We start from the raw sequence: 18,476 nt of genomic DNA on the forward strand, positions 1-18,476 counted from the left end.
CCGCATACTCTCCTATATGTAGCAACTCTTTAAACACAATTACTTTCTCTAACGGAGAGGTGCCCCAACACCCTTCGAGCAGCTCAGCCACAAGATAGTGGGTGTCTAGCACCCGTCCCCAGGGGTTGGCGAACAAAGCGAGCAGAGGACGAATCCCTCTAGTCAGGAAAACAAATAACATACAAGCTGAAGTGACCTCCCTCAAGCTAAAACTGTAAGAGTAAACTAATCCATCATTGAAGTCGTACAGAATGGCACCTTGCTGTAAGAATAGGCGGCTTGCAAGAGAGAGCTGCTTAAGATACGATGGATTTAATTATCATTTTTGTAAATTTTTAACATATTTACGTTAGCTTAAAAAAGTGATTTTGAAGAAAACGGTACCTTTCATTGCAGATTTCTTTTAGTAACATAGTGCATCTGTCGGGGGATCCAGACCCCTCTTAAACTCTGCCCATGGCACCAAACCTTAACCAGATTTTTTTAGGACCTCAGTGTGATGTGTATCTCCTGTACAATTGTCCAGTCGATCCTAATGCCCAGCTGATTTATACACATTCCTATGTATCATGTTGGCCTTGAGGGTGCTGACTTGAGTGGCAGAATCTTCTAGTCAAAATCACTGTACATTTTAAAATATATTTCCCATTCAGATTATTCCTAATAAAGCTATTCTTCCATTCTTTCTTGATTTTTCCCAATTCCTAAATTGGTCCTTGTGAGTATGAGAGTACATCCAAGGATTGATTCCTGCTTTGCACCTAATGATGCAGGGATAGGCTCAGCCTCCAAACCGGTTTTTTTTTTTTTTTATAATGTTAGATTAAAATCAGCTTCCAAAGTGAGTGGATGGCTGGATCAAGGAATTAATAGGAGGACAGCACCACATTTAATATAGGTTCATTCAAATGTAATGAAAGGGTGCTGAGACCATGGTTTTCATTATCCTGGTGATTTGATTTATTACAGCAATCACTTGACAAAGCTGTCCTGCTTTGAAAGCAATTATTGGTGTAAACACTGCTTATTGTTCCTCGGGCCTTATCGGTTTCATTCATTTTTTTTTCTATAAGATCCTTATTGATCGCATCACATTTTACGTGTCTTCAGCCTTCGACCCCGTTGCCTGCACTGTTTCCAACCCGCTAAGTCCTAAAGCCGAAGCTCGCTCTCCCATTCAAGCACACGTCAATTAGCATATCAGCCGGCAGAGGGCGCACTGGGATTTATTTTCCTGCTGGCTGACACAGAGCCAAGGCACAGAGGAATGCTTTCTATTTCTCAATCCTGCGTATCGGAGGGCACTCTTTATTACACTGGGACTGCAGGATACGCGAAGTGGGAGACTCATGGCAGAGGCCACTCTACTGCTGGCGGTAATGAAACGTCTTTCTAAAGGACATTTTCAACCTCTCGACTGGAAAAGCAGAGTCGGGCTCGCCTTCGCCGCCTCCTAAAGGGGGGCGCTTGGAGAGGGATATACCACTGTGATCCTGGTGCAGTCGCAACCGAGGATTATTGCGTCTCCAAGACATTTTCCCGATTTTTATGCAGACTGGATAACTCCACGAAAAGGTAAATGCTTGCTGCGATGCCATTTTTTGACATTCGGCTAAACCGGAGCTTGTGCGTATGAGTGCGTTTTTTTCTTCTTCGTGGTAATCCGATCTACGCCCGTTTGTGGCGAAGAGTGGGAGCAGCTCCTCAAACGTGTGTGTGTTTTCTGTTCAGAAGTATATTTGGCACAAGTAGTTTATACGTGAAGTAGCAACAGCAGACCATCTGGAAGAAACTGTTTGCCATGAAATGAGGAGATGAGCACCGCTAACTTGGGTTTTGGGGTTCGGCTGAGAGGCATAAGTCAGGGCTGATGGGTCTTAATAATGAATAGCGGCGATCGCTAGAAATAACCGGGGGCGGAATCTTCACTGGGGAGAGACACTGAAACAGTGGAATCAACAAGTTCATTTGAGTTGCTTTGTCCTGACAGCTGGTAGCAGGTAAAGTTTTCGTCCCAAAGCTGCCATTTGCAGCATGGACCAGAACTTTTAGAGTGCACTTTAAGACTCTAATTGCTGTCTTGACAAACGCGTGGAGTGAAAACACATCGTAATTAGCCCCCATATTGTTTTGAAAGGTGCGAAAGGAGCATCGGAGTTGGTCCAGGAATAAGTATGAGTTCACGTGAGCGCTCTAAAAGAAACGGGACCTCCAGAAATATGACACCCGTGGACTTTGGCCGCTTGTGCAATGAGCCTCGGCGCCTTCGTCAACACGGGGGCAACTTCTGCGAAAGTCTGAGACGGGGGTAAAGGGCACTGCCTTCCAGCCATGTAATAAAGTTCGAGTACAAAATCAAAACTTTAGAAAGAGCAGACGAGAAATCGGGATGTTGAACTTGCACTTCAGGCAGTTCACGTGGAGAGTAAAAAAAAATACCTAGTAATGTTAGAACTGTATGCGCTACAAAAATACAACGTTTCTGTCCATTGCTTGGAGAGTATTTGAAAACTGGGACGTTAAAAAGCCTGGCGGAGTTTAAACATGTGGTCAGACCTGTCTGCAGAACTGCAGAATGAATTAAGATGAAAAGTGTCAGAAATCGACAACCCGACATTATAACACGTGGGGTCGTCTCGGCAGTGACAGGCACTGATTAATCAAAAAATGAGAGGCCAGTCTGAGCTCCAAGCCAAATGTCTCGTGCAGAAGCGTGGGTGCCTTCAAAATGGAGCCAAATGAGCGAAAGGTTCGGTACTCGCGGCTTATTGTAGGTACCGGACGGAGCTGAGCAAGAGCGGCGACATGTCAGTAAGGAAGGAGCTTTCGGCAATGTTCATTGTAAAAGACCCTCCGAGAAATACAGTTAGTTACTGAATCGCCAATGTTTTAATACATAAAAAACAAGAAAGCATAACGTGCAATGCAAATGCACAAAAGTTGTTATTTCCATCCATCAATCCACTTCCCAGCATTCTTATCCATGTCAGGGTTTGGAGAAGTTGGCAACTATCAGGGCACCACTGGGCGCAAACCTTCACGTAGTTAAAAACTGAAAAAGAACTTGGCAGTCAATCGTGATTATGTGCAAACCGCAGAAGAAATCACGGAAAGGCATTGAATGTTTCAAGAATGATGCCTTATAGTTAGTAATATACTGATGGGCTGTGCTTGATCCAGTGGTCAAGCAGAAGGACTGAAAGGGCATCGAGAGAAAATATGGACAGTGCATGAAGTGTAAAGTGAATTTTTATAGCAGAGCTACTTGTAGAATGCCTCATTCAGAACCTTCATGTAACTGAAAAAGGCAATTAAATGGCACAAAGTATGGCATGCGGGCAAATTTTAGTATAAACTCGGGTAAGGACTGACCAGGTAGAAGTAATGTTGTGTATATAATATGCAGGAACAGTAAAAGTGAAGAAAAGTCACTTGTAAAATCTATTATTTACTTTTACCGAATCACAAATGTTGTATCTAATTAAATAAAAAGAAGGAAATGTTTGATCTGAGCTCCTCGTATAATATAAATTAGACTAGTTGAAAAGTAATGTTACTGTATATTTAGTAATAGTAAGGATTAAGAAACAGTGCTTGCCAAATATATTGTTTACTTTAAAAGGCACTATATAAAATCCAGTTTGTTTATAAATTATAATGCTGTTTTATTATAAAAGACAGTATGTAAAATATAGTGTGATTAGATTATGAATATATTTACTTACATAAAGAAGAAAGTATTGAGGGCCACTTGTAGGATGTGGAGGAGAACCGACAAGCCAAAAGTAATGTTGTATATTTAATTACGGTAAGGATGAAGAAATGTCACTTGCCAAATATACCATTTACTTTTACTGAACCACCTATGTTATAATTAATTAAATAAAAAGAAGGAAATGTTTGATCTGTGCTCCTGGCAAAATGCAGAATGGACTAGTTAAAAAGTAATGTTGTAGATTAAGAAATGGTGCTTGCTAGACATATTATTGACTTTAAGGCATTATATAAAATCCAATTTGCTTATAAATAAGATTGATGATGTTTTGTTTTAAAAGACTATGTAAAATATAGTGTGATTAGATCACAAATATTATATTTAATTACATAAAGAGTAAAGAAGTATTCAGGGCTACTTGTAGGATGTGGAGGAGAACTGACTAGTCAGAAGTAATGTTGTAGATTTAATAACTGTAAGGATTAAGAAATGGTTCTTGCCAGATATATAATGACTTTAAAAGACTTGTTTATAAATTAAGATGATATTTTGTTGTAAAAGACCATATTTAAAATATAGTGCATCTGAATCACAAATATTAATATGGCATAAAATGATTAAAGTTAATTATTAATGTATTATTACATAAAAAAAGGATGTATTGAGGACTACTTCTCGGATATTGAGAAGAATTGACTAGTCAAAATTAATGTTGTATATTCAATAACAGCAAGGATTAAGAAATGCTACTTGCCAAATACACTATTTACTCTAAAAGTCAGAGTTTGTTCCTAAATGCTATTGGGATGTTGTTGTGAAAGGCACTATATACAACCCAGGCTTAGAGCAGACAGTAGTATCTCACCACAGCCATTTGCAGAATGCCTCACTCAGGGCCTTTAGCAAATGAAGAATGTCATAAATGTGCACTACATGTTAAAGGAACGTATTGGCCATTTGACATGTAGTAAAATAAATAAAAATAATAATAAAATAATGTTAATATAAAAAGTGCTGTGCAGAAGTATTAAAATATGCTTTGGGAAAGGGTTTACTTTAAAAGTCCCTATGTTAAGCACAGTTTGTTTGTGAACATGATTAGCATTTCAATAAACTAAGTATCAGGGAATATTTAATTTGATCTGCTCGCATCATTTAAGTTCACACCACAATTGCTCGAGTTTGTTTAACACTTGATGTTTAGAGTATATATGAGGACATTGTGCCCATATACACACTCCTAAGGGTTAATTTGGCAGAACAGGAGTTAAATTTAACCCTGGATATGTTGCTGTGCAGTTTACAAAGAACACCAATGGCAGAGACAACGGCAGCTGGGTTCACTGCAAGTCACAGACAGGCACTGATGCCGTGAATTTAGAAATGTAAATATTAAGGATTGGTAAATATGCCATGCTGGAGCTGACCCAGGGGCAATGACCGTAAGGCAGAAACTGATGCCAGTCTGTTGCAGGGTACACACTTACACAGTCACACTGCGGGCACTAACACGTGTTTGACCACTTGGAGAAAACGCGCGAGTAGAGAATGTGTCAGGTCCGTACGTGGGAGCTACAAGGCCTCTCCTTTCATCACTTTTGCTTAACTTGCATTTGCCTAAAGTCATAATCCTCTGCTGTAATACTTTTCAGAATTAGGGCATGGATGAGCATAAATATTGCATGAGCAGAATTTTACAAAATCCTTCAGTATGCTTCCTCAGAAGTTGTTACATTTAATGTGATCTACTTGGAAGATGCCTAATCATGGATTAGTCTTAAAAGAGATCTTATTTTGTCAGTAACTTACAGGATATCTGTATATGAAATTATAGGCACGTAACTATAGATGCTTTACAGCACTACAGGCCTGGGTACAGTCCACATTAATCTCTGAGTTTTCTATGGATACTCCATTTTCTTCTTGCATCCTAAAGGTTTGATTAATTGGAGACTCTGACCTCAGCCGGTCTGAGGGTGCTTTGAGGTGGCCCAGTGTCCCGTCCAGGGCTGATTCCTTTCTTGTGTCCCATGCAGCAGGGATAAATTTGTACTGTCGGTGACCCAGCGCTCTCTTCAAATAATGCTGTGGGTTGTGTGTTTCCTCACAGGACCATTGTTTGACAAAGAGTCATTTCATTCTGAGATTGTTCCTTGCATATATAACTGGTTCTTTGGCCTCTGAATATCTGGACAAAACAGAAATCTTTAATGTGCAGTAGGCTGCCTAGCAGGACATGAATAGATCAAGAAAACCTGCGCTTAGCCTTGGTTATTAAATGCAGCAAGAGTCCTTTTAAAATCACAAACCGTTGGTATTTCACAAATGTGTTGTCTGGCTATTGATGGTACCTGCTATGGATTCAAACACTTTTATTTTTAAGAGTGTGACTTCAATAAAATGGAAAAAATCTGAACCACTCCATATCATAAATTAAAGAATGGATAATTTCAGTTATTGTTTAAGGTATTTAGAAAAAATATTTTAATAAAATGGTGATATGCAATGTAGTGTAACATGAAGATTCTCAAACAAGCTTGACTCAATTTAGGGTTGCAGGGGGCTGGACCCTATGTGAGCAACATTGGCAGCAAGGCAGCAATCAGCCTTGGACAGGGTGCCAGCCCATCTCAGGGCCCAGTGACACCAACCCACATAAAGCCATTTTGGAATTGTAAACTAACTTAATATACACATCTTTGGTAACAGAGAGAGAGAGAGAGGTTAGGAGCAGGCCCTTATACAGCGCATTGCCGCACCCACCACATGACAAACCACCTTAGGATCCCAGATTAAGACCCAAGTCCAGCCATGCAACGGGTAACACCTCAGCACCACACTAGTTCAGATGGAATGGAACCAGTGTGAGTTTTTTTATGGTGGCCGGAGTGCCAATTCTGCCACCAACCCCCAGGTTTTTCCTTGCAGGTTGGAGGGCCTACTTGCAGGGCTGGATGCAGATTAACGTCATACCCAGGATGGAGCAATTGTAGGTTAAGGGCCTTGCTCAAGGATCCCAACAAAGTAGAGTCACTTTTGGCGTTTACAGAATTCGAACCGGCAACCTTTCTGATTGATCTTTGGTAATGCGGGAGGAAAATCCACATCGACACAGGAAGAACATGAAAACTCCATCACATCTAGTACAAAGATTTAAACCCAGCACATTGAATCTGTGAGGCAGCAAGTTGTAGCAAGGTGTCCCAGTGCTGTTCCAAAATATCTAAAAATGAGCAAAAAAAACTATTTGTAATAATATTACTTATGATTCAAACACAGACATTTGTTCTGTCAGACTCTGTTAGCAGTTAGCTCCTCACAATCTGCAGCACATTTGACTTGACTCCTGTTCATGTTTTTTGTATGTTTATTTCATATCTTAGTTATCTTATATATAAACGCCTACGCGTGGAAGTGTGTGTGTCTGTCCGTCCCAGGAGTGAGAAGTGGAGTCTGGATAAGGGCTGCACCTCCGAGGATACGCAAGTGAGGCCAGCATGTCAGCATGTCAGCAAAACAAAACCTCAGAAGAAAGAATCACTAGCTTAGTGGCTAATACAGAAGCGAGGCGAGCACATCGGCAGAACGAATCTTCCTAGGAGAGAGATGCCCAGAGTAGCTCCTTTCAATTACCTGACATCACTACATTTCAATTTTTTTTCTGATTTTTTTTTTTTCTTTATTTCACTTTATACAATTTCTTTTGTTAGGAATTTGTTAGTTTTCACATACCCCTCAGGGTCAGAGCGCAGGGTCAGCCATTGTACAGTGCCCTGGAGCAATTACAGGTTAAGGGTTTTGCTCAAGGGCCCAGCAGAGTAGGATCTCTTTTGGCAGTGACGGGGATTCGAACTGGCAACCTTCTGGATACCAGCACAGATCCTTAGCCTCAGAGCCACCACTCCGCCCTTAAATTTCTAAGACCCCAGGCTTTTTATAGCACGGGCTTACACAGCTACTTATTAATTTTAGGAGTGGCCTATGATAGACTGGCATCCCATTCAGGGTTGGGTCTCGGTTATGTCAGGTGGGCTTCAGCTATCAGTGACCTGCAATGAATAGAGCAGCATGATAAGGTGCATGGGTGGTTGGGTGATTTTTTTTTTTTTTTTTCACCCAGAGTAATGGATGTAAAGAGGGGTCCTTCACTGACCATGTTGCAGCAGTCTCTTGGTCTTGCTGATTCACTTTATACAACATCCACAAGATCAGACCATAACTGACAAAGCATGATTCACTTCTCCTGGTCCAGGCTTTGCTCTTGCCATGGGTGGACTGCTGCAACTCTCTGCTGGCAGGTGTGTATCCGCATGTGTCACCAAGCCGTAGCAGATGATTCAAAATGCAGCGGCACGTCTGGGATTCAGCCAGCCGAGATGAGCACACAATCACTACATTGGTTCCTTGTAGTGGTTCAAATCTTTGATGCTTGCCTACAGAATGGTCGAAGGGTCTAGACCGATCTACAGTATATGGAAACATGTGTGTGGTCCTTCTAAATCACTCAGGTCAGCTGATGAACATTGTCTGGTGATGCCACCTCTGCATGGCATTGTATCTCAATCCAGACTCTTGTTATGTGTAGCTCCCAGCTGGTGGAGCAAGCTGCCCACCTCCATTTGAAATTCTGACAGCCTCAACGTGTTTCAGGAGCATTTGAAGACTGTCTTGTTTGGGGAATTTCTGTCTAACTGGTTCCTGTTTGGTTTTTGTAACCCAGTAGTTGTAACTAGTTGACATTTTTTAAATTTGTAACCTTATCCTGTATCACTGGTTCCTAAACAGTCCTCCAGACTGACGTTTCTTATTGTTGACCTCTTTTCTAAGTTGCTAAGGAAATGAATGTAACTACTGTATAACCCAGTAGATGATTTGAACACCAAAGTAATTTAAAGGAATCGTTGCTAGTGCAAATGAAAAAATATGGATGTCATCACAAACATGCAAACTATTTCTGGCGATATAAAGTACAAAAGATGAGAAAGGAAATGATGAGAATAGAGGAAGCATTGCATGTGAAAGAGTGGCCATTAATTGGAGTTTTGCTGCGACTGTAATTGTCGCATAAATCTCTACACGACAGAGTTAACAGAGGGCCCATAGAAGAATAAAGCCTTCTTTAATAGCTGCTTAATTATTAGATTTGAAGTACTTAAAGATGTTACAATTTCAAATATGTCACCTTTTTTCTAATATACAACTGGAGATGTTTTTAATAGCTTTCAAATGGCTGCTTCTGGTGTGCCTGAATGCTATTCTGTCTTATTGTGTACATTCACATATTTTCAAATATCGCTTAGTAATACACCTTTGCTCCTTACAGATATGGCCTCTGTTGTTTTGTAGCTCCGGGCTTTGCATGACATGGTTAATTGAATTCTGCAGAACGTGGTCTTATTTTCTGGTGCCTGAGGTAGCCACCATGTCAAGACTTGCTTTCATGCTTTCACACTGGCTTATTAAGGGGGCTACATTAAAAAAAGATGGTTGTGCCTTCTCTTCCCACACTTGCCTTCATGATGACGTCTCTTCTGCTCATCACTGAGTGTGACAGGTTTCCCCCTCCAACTCCCTACACATCTTTTGAGCCCACTGGACTTTCCCACATCTGGACATCATCTACAGTGTTCTCAGTTAAATTCTGATGACACTATAATAATCCACTTGGTCTTGTCTCACAGGATCGCTACCTTATGTAAAGTATCGACAGTATGAATTTTATTAGAAAGAGTAATGAAAGAGACATAAATCTATGGGGCACCTGAAGGATAACCCCGTGTAATGAAAACAAAACGGATGTTCAAAGCACGTTAAAAGAACACATCGTATCGATGTGAGTCTCAAAGTAGACTGCTCAAGATGGCGGAACTTCAGGTTTTATGGACTTCTGGCAGGAAGAGGTGGGTCCAGGTAGCCGGACACTGGAATTGATGCCCGAGATGTTATGGCTGTTGATCTGGGAAGAGAAAAAGCATCATCAACAGCACCCTCTAGTGATCAAGTGGGAAATGACAATTATCTGAGCCCATAAGCTGTCCCCAAGTGCACACGTGTGACAAAAGAAAAAAATAATTTCATCAAAAAATCACCTAAATAGAAAAGGTTGTACATAATCTATAGACTTGGAAAACAAACTCATTGATCAACATGAAGAAAGAGTATGTGGAAGGTAATTTCATAGTGAAAAGTTTAAAGAAATTTGGAAATGGCAGGTTTAGACTGTTGAACCTTAGTGTGTCCGATTGCCCAGTTGTGAGACAGATGTGACCAAATAACACCGAGCCGCACTCTTTACAGGTACAGCAGGTAGCTTTCAGTTCAGTGCTGGAGGGCCTTCTTGGTGGAGCAGTATCTTCTCCTTGTATCCTTATACACATTGTAGATGTTCCACATTAGTTGGTCTGCATCCTCTGTTTTAAAGTTCAGCGCTTGTTCTCTCTCAGCACCCAGTGCTGTCTTTGTAGATTTCATCTTCCTGACCCTGGAATATAAAACTGTTTTTATAAAGGAATGGATGGTGCATTACTTTTTTTTTTTTGAAGTGGCTTGTGGTGATCTGGTGCCCCATTCAGGGTTTGTTCTCCCAATGGCTATCTGTGACTCATTATTGGAATGAGTAGGTTTATAAAATAGATAGATCAAGGTGACCAAGAATATACTTACTCTGGATTTATGCTGAGTCTTACTATGTTTATCATTATTTAAACTTTAGAATTAGTTTTGGTTCTATCACTTTTTTGAATGTTGCAGTGTTCAGTAGATGTTGTCTTATTCCTGCACCTTATTGTGAGGCTCTTTGTTTTCATGCCTCAGAGCAGAGTTGTGCTCTCATTGAATACTAATATTGTGTTCCATCTGTTATAATTCTAACTTTGACTGCTTTTATTCAATGTAAATGTCTGCCTTCTTAATACTGGATTTTTTTTTTTTGGCAAGTCCTGTACTGATATTTATTATTAGTTGAAGTTAATGGTTACAGTGTGTGAAAGACAACCCCGACACAAACAGATGCAGGAGGCACAAGTGCAAGCACGCACGCTTTTTATTTTCTTTTTCTCTTGTGGGAAACCTCTTCCCTGTTCCCAAACACTGTCCCCAGCACACAGCACAACACAATTTTTCTCCTTTTCTCTCTCTTCCTTCTCTTCTCCTCCACTATTCCCAGAAAGCTTCGTCTTCCTTCTCCCAACTTTGTCTCACTGAGTAGTGTCTGCTGACCCCTTTTATAAGGCACCCAGAAGTGCTCCAGGTGCTCGTTGACACATTTCCGGCAGCACTTCTGGGTGTGGTGGAAGAGCTGCCCATAAGGGCTGTATCAAATTCCAGTTCCCATGGAGTCCTGTAGGAGTCCCAGGCACCGTTGCAACCCAGGGGGGCTGCCACCTAGCGTGGACAGAGCATTACCTCCCCCGGCCCTTCCATCGTGGAGGCTTCCCAGCTGGGCAAGGGCCCTGGTTGTCCGCCACAGGTGTCATCTAAGATGGAATACACCACAGAAACCCGAGTCCGAGTCTCCAGTATTCCTAATCTGTTCACCTTAAAATTGGGGTGTAGGGAGGGCATTACAAGTGCGCCACAGAACTGAGAAGGCTGGCAGTGGTACCCAGGGTCCCTGTTGCTGTGAGGCAGCAATGCTAATCATCCTGCCAACACAAATTATGGACAGTTATTCGGACACGATTTTACTTAGAATTCTACGTTTGCTACATCTGAGTATGGATCAGTGTGTCAGTGGGACCAACAGTTCCAGAATAGGCTCCAGCGTCTATAATGTACTGATAGGTTTAAAATGTTATATATTACTAGGGGGCTTTGCCCCCTTCTTGCTTCGCTCGCCAAACCCCCCTAAACAAGCCCCAAACATGCACTACACGCCAGCCACTTCGCGTCTCTGGCGCTCGCGTTGTGAAGCGGGGGGCTGAACGCACCTCAAGGAGACGCAGTCACTCCTCCGACACCTTAACCTGTGATACAATAGGAAACACAAAGTTTTTTTTTTACCTCCTCTTTGCCCGATCAGCTGCTGGATTGCTGCTGCTGCCATGCCGTGTGATCTGTATCTCGTGCGGTGCACTTCTCTCATATCACCTATGTCCATATATTCGATCTCTGTTCGCTTTTACCTTCTCATCAATATCACATTGAATTTTGATTACGTGTTTGGAATTACATCGTGAATACGCAACGTATAACTGCCTGTAAGTGAATATTGTTTCTTTCTCTCTACAAGAAATGTTTCTGACAAAAGCATTCACACAACTGAGAAAAATTGAACCGTGTGCGTGGTTATGTGGGCAGCACTTTTCCAAATCTCTTTGCATAAGCTCTTGTCTCGTGGGACTTCCGGCCCCGGATGTGGTTACATCTCTTGGCACGAAGACTCATCTCGCGGGATGTGAAGGTGTCTGTCTGAGTCAATCACGTCTCGTCTCCTTCCAAGATTTTTTTTTTATAATAGAGAGATAATAATTTTGATGTCAATATTTTGCCTGTTGGGCAGCAATCTAGTGCTTATGTCTCACAGAACCACTGTCCTGAGTTCAACTTTCACACCTGGTTTTGGACCTTAGTGGGGTCTGCATGTTCTCCTCATGTGTGTTGTCATGTTCTGTTGTTCTCTTCATGTGCGTTTGGTGGTCCCGCAGGTGTGAGTGTGAGTCCAGGTCTAATTTCTGTCCTTTTACACAATGCTACCAGGTATGCTCTGAGAGTGAATTTTTTGCATACCTTCTATACACCTTTCTCTCCTAATGATTTACTTCTTCAGATTGACACTCATATGAACTTATGGCCGTTTCCAAGCTGAAAATGTGACATAGTGATTAGCTGTGCCTGCTTCATATGTTGCCTCTTCTGGTAAAATGTAAATAAAATAAAGAGCAGTCCATATCAGGCACAAATTTGAAAAAATGTCTGTTTTGGATTGAATGAAGTTTGCTCTTTCTGTCCGTACCCGTGTTCTCCTTCCACATCCCACTGATGTGCAGATGAAGTTGATCTGTCTAATGAATGTTAGAGGCATGGGAACTAGAACTGGGGTCCTCTCCCTAAAATTAGACTAAGCTTGTGCAATAAATGGTTGAACCTTCTCTCTCTCTGTTTGCAAGGTTTTCTCAAACATCCTGAAAATTGGTCCATTTTGAGTGGCTGTGTGCATGAGTGTGCCCTGTGATGCCCTGGCATCCCCTCTGGATCCGGCTCCCGCAGCGTGCCCATTACTATGCTCTTTGACACTGTAAAGTAATAGAAAGCTGTTTTTCAGCTAGTGTTGCCTTTATTCTTGTGGCCAGTTGGCTTTCGCACCATTTTCATGTAAATTGCAAAACACATGTCACAATATGTGAATGCCGTCTTTTGTATCCAACTGTTTATCCCAAGCATTTAGTTATGAGCCAAAACAAAGGTCATAAAGAAGACAGTCGGCGGTTTAATGCTCCTTCCTGAGGGGCTAGCACGAGTGTTTCGAAATATTGAGTGGATGCTGAGAATTGTTTTTGAGTGACCTTTTAGAAAAAACAGAGCATAGTTGAATATTTAACTTAGAAATACTAGCAATCGTGAAGGTCCCACAGTGCTTTTGGGGTGTGGGTTAATCTCTGAGATTGATAACTGCCTACGTGGGATTGGCACACTGTCCTTGAGCTCACAAGTCATTTATCTGTATGGGGATTCCCATGAAATAGATGTGTTCCTTACTAAATGTGTTAATGGTAATTTCAGAATGGGGCAGGTTGGGTCACATCTTGTTTAAACAGTGGCACAGTAGTTGGTTTTGTTGCCTGAGCAGGTCCCAGCATCATTGGGTACAATGTAGCTTATCAGGCCCCCAGTCTGTATACAGAAATGCTTCTAACTGCAGGCTAATTGAGCAAGACAAGAATGGGAAAAGACATTTTGGAAAATTGGCCCTTTTTGAATTTGAAACCAAGCTACACTTATGGTAGGAACTAATGCTGAATGAGCTGCCCATCTATCATGGGACACTCTCATAAATTTGTAGGGAAATGTGGAGTAACTGGAGGTGGGCCTGCTCCAGTGGACGGTTAACTGGCACACCACAGTCACACGCCCCTTATTTGAGCAAAACCTGATGTATCAGATGTGATGGACGGCATGCATGAGCTTGCATCTCATACAGGATGGGTTCCGACCTCTTACCTGGCCAGGATGCCATAGCAGTAAGTAGGCATGAAGAAGGATAGGATGTTCCTTGCCCTTGCCAGAAGATCGATAAAGGATGTGAATATGTAGCAGGGCATGTTGGCTTCTTGGCAGGGATGGATCGAAGACCCTTACCCGACCAGGAGGCCAGTACGATGGGAGGACAGAGGGAGACAACCTGTTAGGGCTACATATCCCCACAACATGCTAGGTAGCAGCATCCCTAGGTGATGCTACCTGTATGGACACCCATCAAGGCATACTGTGGAACTGTAGTCCCATGGGGGAGCCTAGTTGTGTTTCATGGGTAATGCAGGAACCTGTGATCCCTACTTTGTGCGTCTTCTGTATGACCCAATAGTGCTTCCAACTGACTATGCCCCAGCACCAGAAGTGCCCCCGGGTCGTAGATAAACAAAGCCACTCAACCTCATCCAGACGAGTTGGAGTCGGATGGAAGAAGGGCAAAGCTCACCTGGAGGAGCAGAAGGAGAAGAACACTTGTGTTTAGGCCACTTCTGAAGCTTTTTTGTATATATTTTAGTTAATAAACCTTAAGTTTGAACCCAGGACTTGTGTCTGTACAGTTGTGTCTGGGGTTTGTTGCACTGTAATGTCCCCTACTAGTCACAAAGACTTTTTTGTTTTGATGGCAAAATTTGAAGATTGAATAAGAGCATCAGGGATTGCTAACATGTAATCAAACAGTACCAATTAAAATGTTAATTTAAAAACTGAGCAGCAGTGTAAAAAATACACAAACACTACAACACTAATGATAGGAGTCATCAAGGCTATATGAACGGATTAAAGCTTCAAAAATCGATTTCATTAGAAAACCTTCTTTCAGGTGATAAATGGACCGTTTCTGCTCTTAGACACAGTTGCAATGCCAGACGCCATTCCACTTTAGTTAAGGATAATGAAAAGAAGCGACTTATGCAGGATCGCCTCACTCCTGTTTTTAATCGAATGATGAAGGACAGCATGAAAACCTGAGCAAAGATATTTACTCTACCATTACATCCTACTTATCGAAACAACTTGCTTTTATTGTCTGGGCATGTGTGACCCTGCTGATCGAGATGCAGATTCACAGAAAATCGTTTTGCCACAATAAAATTATATATTTTCATTTTTTATTCATCATCATTAAATCTAAAACTTCCATTTGCACTGAAAAAAATATTTTGTTTGAGCAAACCTGACAGTTTCTAACTGTGGGATAATCTAATAAAGAAGGGTAAACTGTGAGAACATCGGCATTTCATTAGAAAGGCAGCCTTTGCCCACAGGTGATAAATGGACCGTTTCTGCTCTTAGACACAGTTGTGTCGTCTTTTGACCTTGGAACCCCTGCAGATTTTTTTTTTTTTTTCTCCCACCTATCTGGAATTTTTTTTTTGTTTTTTCTGTCCTCCCGTACATCTGATCTTATCACTGGACTTCACTTTAGAGACTTACATCATGAGATTGTACAGTATATAAGGATGCTACTCTTCTACTCTTACCTGTTTTTTAAGATTGCATAGACTTCTATAGACTGTTTTTTTTCTTTGTTACTTATTCTTTAACATTATTCCTTAATCTTACTTGGTCTTGCTTGTCAAGCACTTTGAGCTACACTATTTGTATGAAAATGTGCTATACAAATAAATGTTGTTGTTAAATTGTCAAACAGGAGCAAATTGCAGACATACTTAACACACAGTTGCCCGATGCTTTGATCTGGGGATGCCCTCCACTTCAGTGCTCACGGCCACACTATGCATATCCACTCACCTTAGGTTTTTGAAAAGATCTTATTGTACTTTTACTATGATCCATCCTCATAAAGCAGTTTCAGCTTGTATAATTTTATTTATTTGCCATTTGTTATTTATAACCATTAAGTATTTGCTTAAATACAAAAAAAGTACTGTATACTTTGGCAATATCTATAAGCTTGTAGTGAAGGGATACAATGTTTAATTCAAAATGCACTTTGTTTAGATAAAAACAAATCTTCTGCCTGAAAGCATATGACAGGGTGCCTCGAGAGGAGCTGTGGTATTGTATGAGGAAGTCGGGAGTGGCAGAGAAGTATGTAAGGGTTGTACAGCATATGTACGTGGAAAGTGTAACAGTGGTGAGGTCTGCGGTAGGAGTGACGGATACATTCAACGTGGAGGTGGGATCACATCAGGGATCAGCTCTGAGCCCTTTCTTATTTGCAGTGGTGATGGACATGTTGACAGACGAGATTAGACAGGAATCCCCGTGGACTATGATGTTTGCTGAGGACATTGTGATCTGTAGCGATAGTAGGGAGCAGGTTGAGGAGACCCTGGAGAGGTGGAGATATGCTCTAGAGAAGAGAGGAATGAAGGTTAGTAGGAAACAAGACAGAATGCATGTGTGTAAATGAGAGGGAGGTCAATGGAATGGTGAGGATGCAGGGAGTAGAGTTGGTGAAGGTGGATGAGTTTAAATACTTGGGATCAGCAGTACAGAGTAATGGGGATTGTGGAAGAGAGGTGAAAAAGACAGTGTAGGCAGGGTGGAATGGGTGAAGAAGAGTGTCAGGAGTAATTTGTGACAAGGCTTATGGATGTGGTGAGAGAGGACATGAAGGTGATGGGTGTAACAGAACAAGATGCAGAGGACAGAAAGATATGAACAAAAGAACTTTTGCCTGAATCTGCTTATTATTTAGTTCACAGGACCTTCTCATGGTAGCTCTCACTAAATCTAGCCCAGAATGGACTGTCGATAACAAAACACACCACACCACACCACACTGTTCCACACAATTTAATTTAGATAGGCACATAGAAATATATTTCTGAAAATTCATATCATTTGCAGCATTTGGATAACTGGACAAAGTCCATTGCTTTCTAATGTTGTGTCTTCCACAACACCACGGGTTTCAAGTGCTAAGCTGCTTTGCTGGTATTTTATTTTCAGGGTTGAGTCATAGAAATTGCCTTCCAGTTTTGTTGTTCAGTTGACCTCGAGTTTATAATGATGGGATCCATTAATCCTTTAAGGAGGGGCACTAGACAGCATCTTGTAATTAGCAGCATTTGGTGCCATTGTTCAGCATGTACGGTAATACAAGCAGGTCTGAAAGTTCAAGAGACCTGTGCTGATTTTATTTGGGCTGGTTTTATGATTAACAGTTGACCAAATACACCAGTAGGAGTGTGGCATACTTAACACCTTTGGAGTATTAGGGTGTTTGTACTGTGTTAGCCATTATGGATGTAATGAGAAGTCAAGCAAAATGACGCCTGTTACTGGTTAACTGAACAGATTACAATATGCAAGCTTTCCAGGCAGCTTGGGCCCCTTCTTCAGGCAAATTGTACAACTGAGGCCCCTAAACAACCTGTTATTGATTCAGTTAGCCAATAAAAGGTGTCATTTTGCTTAACTTCTCATTAACTCTTTTGGTAGATGCTGTCCACATTCACCTCACAGATTATTACGTACAGTCCATCCTCTTCATTCTCTCATCATTTTCCCAACTGTTCTCTCACCCAGACCTTCTGAGCTGCCTAATAAGCCTGACGGCCATCTTTATTGTTTCTTCAGTGAGCTATTCATTAATGGGCGTGGCTATAGCTAGGTGGGGGGCTGGCAGTACCCATCTAAAAGGGGCATCTGCCCACTCAATGAAAAATCAGTAAAAGAGTTAGCTAATTTGTTGACATTTAGTGACCTTCCTTACTAATTATAATGCTGACATAAGTTTGACATCCTGTCGACAGCACTGGTCAGTGATAGTTAGTGCTGCTTTCTCATGAATCCAGTGGTCTTAGGTTCTAATCCTGTATCCAGCTGTTTTCTGTGTGGCGTTCATATGTTCACCCTTTGTCGGTGTGGCCTTTTCTTTAAGTTGTTCTGCTTTTCCTCTGACATCCCAAAGGTCCCCATTTTTTCGGTTATAAAGGGTGATTCTAAGTTGGCCTGATGTGGTCGAGTGGGCCCTGCAGTGAGTGGACTGACCCCATGTCCAGAGCTGATTCCTGCTGCCTGGATAGGCTGTTGTCCTCTAGAGAATTGGATCAAGTGGTTTGGATAAAGTTATGTTATAATTCATTAGACATGCTTAAACACTTGAGTTTGACTCCTGTACAACAAATGCAGGCGATGGAAATCCCTTTAAGTAGTCTGTGGTACACCATAGTGATATTTGCAAATGCACTTTCAGTCTTTTCACTTAGGAATTTTAAGCAGTAATTAATTGCTTCAGACCTGTCTTTGCTTGTGTTGTTATTTGTAGTCATAATCTCATTACAAGTATATCCCAGCATTTTAAATGGAATTAGTCATTTTTAATGTGCATAACAGTTAAAGTAATCTATGAAGTGGCGTGTCATTTTGTTAACATTATACAGTTCTGGTTTTGATTTCAGAAAAAACGGAAGTCACTTGTTAGGGAGCTATGAGGTACACATCTTATATTTATTTGTTTTTGTGTGTGATTGAGTATGCTAGGTGGTTTGACTGGCACCTCTTCCAGTGTTGCGTACTGTCATGTGTCCAGTGTAGCTCTGACTGGCTGTGGTTCCTAAAACTGGTTTGGGCAGCTTCAGCAAATGGATGATTCATA

At 41.4% G+C, this 18,476-nt stretch overlaps 1 protein-coding gene across 2 annotated transcripts in view; it reads left to right on the plus strand.

Annotated features, from left to right (window-relative positions):
- The first annotated feature begins 1,274 nt into the window (after positions 1-1,274).
- ghra (growth hormone receptor a) overlaps positions 1,275-18,476 on the plus strand; it is a 307,719-nt gene continuing 290,517 nt past the window's right edge. Inside the window, exon 1 of one of the 2 annotated variants that reach the window (XM_028805525.2) lies at positions 1,275-1,575. The gene's annotated coding sequence lies outside the window, so the exon portion shown is untranslated. The remainder of the gene's footprint in view (positions 1,576-18,476) is intronic. The other variant, XM_028805524.2, reaches the window with a different exon arrangement.

The sequence above is a fragment of the Erpetoichthys calabaricus genome, chromosome 7 (assembly GCF_900747795.2).
Source record: "Erpetoichthys calabaricus chromosome 7, fErpCal1.3, whole genome shotgun sequence".
Lineage (NCBI taxonomy): Eukaryota > Metazoa > Chordata > Cladistia > Polypteriformes > Polypteridae > Erpetoichthys > Erpetoichthys calabaricus.